Source organism: Passer montanus, unplaced genomic scaffold, assembly GCF_014805655.1.
Source record: "Passer montanus isolate IOZ18808 unplaced genomic scaffold, ASM1480565v1 scaffold35, whole genome shotgun sequence".
Taxonomy (NCBI): Eukaryota; Metazoa; Chordata; class Aves; order Passeriformes; family Passeridae; genus Passer; species Passer montanus.
In genome coordinates, this window is record NW_024368263.1 from 6,121,916 (window position 1) to 6,127,915 (window position 6,000).

Consider the following 6,000-nt stretch of genomic DNA (forward strand, 5'->3'; position numbering starts at 1 on the left):
GGGGAAAGAATTAAGCCTCTTTTCTCTGTGCGCGCTTGACAATGTGTCCACAAGACAGTAATGCAACCATCCAGGAGGGCTGACCCAGCAAGAAGAGAAACCACCACAACCGCTTCTTTCTCCCAGTTCTTCCTCCTTCACACTGCGATCATGGGAATCTCACAGACGCTCGCACCGAGATACGCTACAAAGTCTCAAACCCCCACCGCTCTCGCCCCAGCCGAAGACATCCGTCGGAAGTGCATGGAAACGCCGAGCTCTCTCGCGGCTGTGTCAAGACATGCCTGGGGCGGCGAAAAGAACAAACGAGCCGAAAATGTGGCTTTCGCCCCCGCCGGCAGCACGTCGGGCGGCAGGAGAGATGCGATGCCGATTCCCAAGACAAAGGCTTTTTATAACGTCGCCTTCCCCGGCTGCCAAACGCGGCTCCCACCTCCCGCCGGCGGGGGGGCAGCGGCCGCCGCCGCTCGGGCGGGTTCAACGGGGCCGGGCCGCGGGGCTCCGGGCAGTGCACGCCGGCGCCGCCCGGCAAGGGGACACCGGCAGCGCTGAGCCCCAAGAATTCGCGGTTTCAGTTAATTCTGCCGTGAAGACTTCTCCGGTTTTGGAAGTTTATTGCCCTGCGTGTGACGAGGCACCTTGCACAGCATTTACACCCCGGTGCAGGGCCGGCGAGCCCGCGAGCCTCGGGCTCGCACCCGCCTCCTGGTACAAAAGGAAAGGACAGCGTGGGCTCGGTGCGGACACACACAGGATGTGGAGGCCTCACCCATTTCCCTTCTGGTCAGCCCTCCGCTATCAGCCAGCACATTTTGCAGCACAAATAAACCCCTTTTTTCATATCGTGTTTTTACTTACAAATGACACAGAGAAAATTCAGTGAAAAAACGCCTCCTTCCTAGCTGAACTATAAAGCCAGAACCTTTTTAGGAGGTCTCCCCCTCTCCTTTAGTGAGGAATTTGTTACTGAAATAGTTTTTTAATATGCTTGGAGGTTGTGTTTTTCAGAGAAATTCACCCATCATTAAGTTACAACTTGAAATGCACAAGAACCCAATTCTGAAACTACCTGGGAACCCCGAACTGTTACACAACCTCAGCATTTCATGTTTAAAATGCTCATCCTGCTGTTTCTCCTTCTCCCAGTGGCTATAAAGCCACTCACTGGATTGCAGAGAAGCACTGTAAGAGCAAAACACAAGACACTGCCCAGACAATGGTAAAATATACATCTGCACTTACATACCAGTTATTTCCAAAAAAATAAAAGTGATGAAATACTGTATTTGGGACAGTTAAAGAGGAATTTAGGTCTACAATGAAATGTGTGTTTCATAACAAGAAAGAGCAAAAGCCCCTCAGAATTTCATTGGTTCTGGATGTGCATTTCAGAGCTGTGGGTATAATTCTCAGCCCAGAGGACACAGTGCCATCTCCTGGAGCCAACGATGTCTGTTTGCCAGCCCCTTGCAATAATGGCACAATATTTCACATCCCTGCCTTCCCAGGGAAGTGCAAACACCTACACAAAGAAATAAAGATCTGAGAGCTCTATTAACAGTCTGGATTTTCAACTGAGGTATGAACAATGTGTTTAATGAGACTTCTGTCTCAAATCTGACACAGCCATTTATAAATATGGAAACTGTGGCTGTAATTCATAATATTGGTACTGTATGTTCCTGAAATTCCAAGCAAAACAGCAAAACCAAGGCAATACCTTGTGATACCTCACTGCAGGAAGGACATCGAGATGCTGGAGCGTGTCCAGAGAAGGGAGTGGAGCTGGGGAGGGCTGGAGCACCAGAGGTGGCTGAGGGAGCTGGAGCCTGGAGAAAAGGAGGCTCAGGGAGAACCTTCTGGCTCTCCCCAGCTCCCTGGCAGGAGGGGCCAGTTGAGGTGCAGGGGGAGGGGTGGAAGGGCTCTTCTCCCAGGGAACAAGTGAGAGGAAATGGCCTCAAGCAATGCCAGGGGATGTTTAGATTGGATATTGGAAAAATTTCTCCAGTTTGTGAAGCATTGGGACAGGCTGTCTAGGGAGGTGGTGGAGTCACCATCCCCAGAAGTGTCCAAAAAATGTTTTTTGGATGTGGGGACGTGGTTCAGTGGGGAACACAGTGGTGGTGCTGAGCTGACCATTGGACTTGATGATCTTAAAAGTCTTTTCAACCATAACAGTTCTGTGATTCTGTGGTATTACCCACAGATGAGAGGCAATCCTAACTCAGATCTAAAGCATTCTTCAGTTTTAAGTGCTTTTTTAGTGGTTTCTTGGCAGGAGGGGCCAGTTGGGGTGCAGGGGGAGGGGTGGAAGGGCTCTTCTCCCAGGGAACAAGTGAGAGGAAATGGCCTCAAGCAATGCCAGGGGATGTTTAGATTGGATATTGGAAAAATTTCTCCAGTTTGTGAAGCATTGGGACAGGCTGTCTAGGGAGGTGGTGGAGTCACCATCCCCAGAAGTGTCCAAAAAATGTTTTTTGGATGTGGGGACGTGGTTCAGTGGGGAACACAGTGGTGGTGCTGAGCTGACCATTGGACTTGATGATCTTAAAAGTCTTTTCAACCATAACAGTTCTGTGATTCTGTGGTATTACCCACAGATGAGAGGCAATCCTAACTCAGATCTAAAGCATTCTTCAGTTTTAAGTGCTTTTTTAGTGGTTTCTTCCACTGGGAACAATATTTCTGGTTTCTGCTGAAACACATTGTAAAAGAACCTGAACTTCTTGGCATGGGGCCTTGATGCTACCCAAGTGTAGGCAAGGACACTGATTTCACTAAAACCAGGAGAAAGTCTTGAACTAGTTTATCACCCATCACGTGATTTGAACACAAAACAAACCCTGCAGCTCTGTGTACATTAACAAAGCAGATCTGCAGAAAGCAGTGTGTCAAATACAGAACATGCTCAAAATGGAAACCAAGACTAATTCCCATACCTGCAGCAAAACATTCTCCAGTCATGGGGACAGCAGTGACCCCAGGGATATCCCTTACAACGCCCCGCTGGCAGTGCCCAGGCTCTTTCCAAAGCACACTCCCCAAATGCTTCCCAGGGGACATGCTGAGACAGAAAACTTCCAGCTCCCACGAGCCAGGCAGTGCCTGCCAAGCATTCCTGCCTCAGTTTTGGGTTTTGATTCCCATGAATTGGCAGAAATTTTTAGTCTTACCTCTGCAACATGCTCTCGATGCTCTGTTGTGAAAATGAGACATTTTTCACTCATTGTTCATTTCTGACCTGGGGGGAAAAAGCCCATATGTTAAATGATGCTGAGTATGAACTCCAGATGGACTTGTGTCAGCAAAGTGTCGCTTCAGAGTAAGAGACAGAGCCAAGCTGTTTCTTTGGGTGTTTCACTAAGGACTTTTGAATAAGAATTTAGTTTCTTTTTTAGCCACTCAGGGATTCTATACTGGAGGCTACAGCTGCTTCCTCTTTTCCCAGCGTACCCATGCAGGTAAAGGAAAACAGCAATTGCAAAGGGCATTTATTTTCTTCCTCTTTCACTTTCACAGTCTGAACCAAATTACTGTGCATGGGACTACGTTCAATTAGATTAGCATGTGATTTTAACCTCCCTGGAAGCCATCACTCCCAATCCATCACCTGTAAAAATATACTGATATTACCATGAGCTAAAAGAATGAGACTGTAAAAATAAAAGCTCTGGAATAATTTGTAAATGGCCAGAGTTAGGGAAGAACAACTGATACACTCTGTGTGATACATGCATGTATTTTCAGTACCTAAGTCAACTGAAATTAAGTAAAAATGATTAAGAATAATGGATAAATTCTGTTGGCAGACTTTTCAAATCAAGTTTGTGTTCAAACAGAAAGTGATTCAAAGCCCATGATCTGTGCTGTGCTAATTGGAAGGCATGTATCAGCCACAGTTGCAAATGTACAATATTGGAGCTCTGTATTCACTTAATTGAATTACTCTGAATTTACACCAGTGCAGCAGATGTAGGAACTCAGTTTTAATTCTGTCAGCAAAAGATTTAAACCAGTTATCTCAACTACCCCTTTGCCATGTTAACATGTTGGTCTGTGTACAGTATGATCTGAAAGTAACACAGCACAAAATGTAATTTTGTGGTGACTTCTTCTTTCTGTAAATCCTAAATACCATCCAAAGATTCCCATGGCAGGTGGTTGGAACTAGGTGATCCTAAAGTCCCTTCCAACCGAAACCATTCTGTGATTCTGATTCAGGGTGGTTCCTGAGTATTTGAGGTGTTCCCTTGCACACACGAGGGAGTTTTTCTGGATTTCCCCAGAGAATGAAACCTCTGTAGTATATGAAATTGTGTTGGGAGATGATGGCAACCTGCACGCAAGGCACTGCACCAACATCTCACAACTTTTGAAACATATTGATGGTACAACACTGTCTAGGTCAGGATCCTTGTGCCCTTAAAACCCATGGTGTGTCCTACCTTTCCTCCTAAAGCCCATGGTGTGTCCTACCTTTCCTCCTAAAACCCATGGCGTGTCCTACCTTTCCTCCTAAAACCCATGGTGTGTCCTACCTTTCCTCCTAAAGCCCATGGTGTGTCCTACCTTTCCTCCACCTCTCCAGCAAGGCTACATCATTAAAAGCCTCAAGGCTGGAATGACCCAAGGTGAAATCAGCAGCTACAGAACCGAGTGCTCCACTGCAGCCTCACCTGAGGTGTGCCCACACAGCCTGGCTGTCCCCAGGTGTGGGAGAACACAAACCCACCATCCTCCTGCCCCACCACGCCCAGCTCCGGGCAGTACCGCGGCTGAGGGAGCTGTGTCCCCCCGTGGCCCTGCTGAGGGGCACACTGGGGGCCATGGCTGCACTCCGGGAGATGTCACTGGGGGATGTCACTGGGGGATGTCACCGCCACATCTGGCACCAACTCACGGCTGCCCTTCCTGGGTGCCGGGGAGCCCCTGCAGAGGGGGGCTCAGAGGTGCGGATTGAGGGGCAGATCCATTCAGAGGGGAGGATGGCGGTCCGGGTCCCCTGAGAGGAGGATTGAGGGGGAAGCCCTCAGAGGAGCGGGTCCATGGCCCACCCTTCAGAGCAGGTCGCCTCAGAAGGCTGGATCGCGGTGTCCCCTCAGAAGGGCCGTGGGTGAGGTGGGCCCCCTCAGACAGCAGGTTGAGCGGTACATCTCAGAGGGCTGAAGGGCAGATCCCCTCAGAGGAGCGGCTGAGGGGCAGATCCCCTCAGAGGAGCGGGTTGAAGGGCAGATCCCCTCAGAGGAGCGGGTTGAAGGGCAGATCCCCTCAGACGAGCGGGTTGAAGGGCAGATCCCCCCAGAGGAGCGGCTGAGGGGCGATGCCCTCGGAAGCGCACACCGCGGTCCCGCTCCCCTCAGAGGGGCCGTGCACTGCGGGGTCCCCTCAGGGTTGAGGGGCAGATCCCCTCAGAGGAGAGGGCTGAAGGGCAGATCCCCTCAGAGGAGAGGGCTGAAGGGCAGATCCTCTCAGAGGAGAGGGCTGAAGGGCAGATCCTCTCAGAGGAGCGGCTGAGGGGCAAATCCCCCCAGAGGAGCGAGTTGAAGGGCAGATGCCCTCAGAGGAGCGGGTTGAAGGGCAGATCCCCTCAGACGAGCGGGTTGAAGGGCAGATCCCCCCAGAGGAGCGGCTGAGGGGCGATGCCCTCGGAAGCGCACACCGCGGTCCCGCTCCCCTCAGAGGGGCCGTGCACTGCACGGTCCCCTCAGGGTTGAGGGGCAGATCCCCTCAGAGGAGCGGCTGAGGGGCGATGGGCACACCGCGGTCCCGCTCCCCTCGGAGGGGCCGTGCACTGTGGGGTCCCCTCAGAGGAGAGGGCTGAAGGGCAGATCCCCTCAGAGGAGCGGCTGAGGGGCGATGCCCTCGGCAGCGCACACCGCGATCCCGCTCCCCTCAGAGGGGCCGCGCACTGCACGGTCCCCTCACAGGTGGCACCTCCCCCCTGCGGGTCCTGAGGCGGCCGGGGGTGGCCGCGGCAGTGCCTGTTTACCGTGTCGCGGG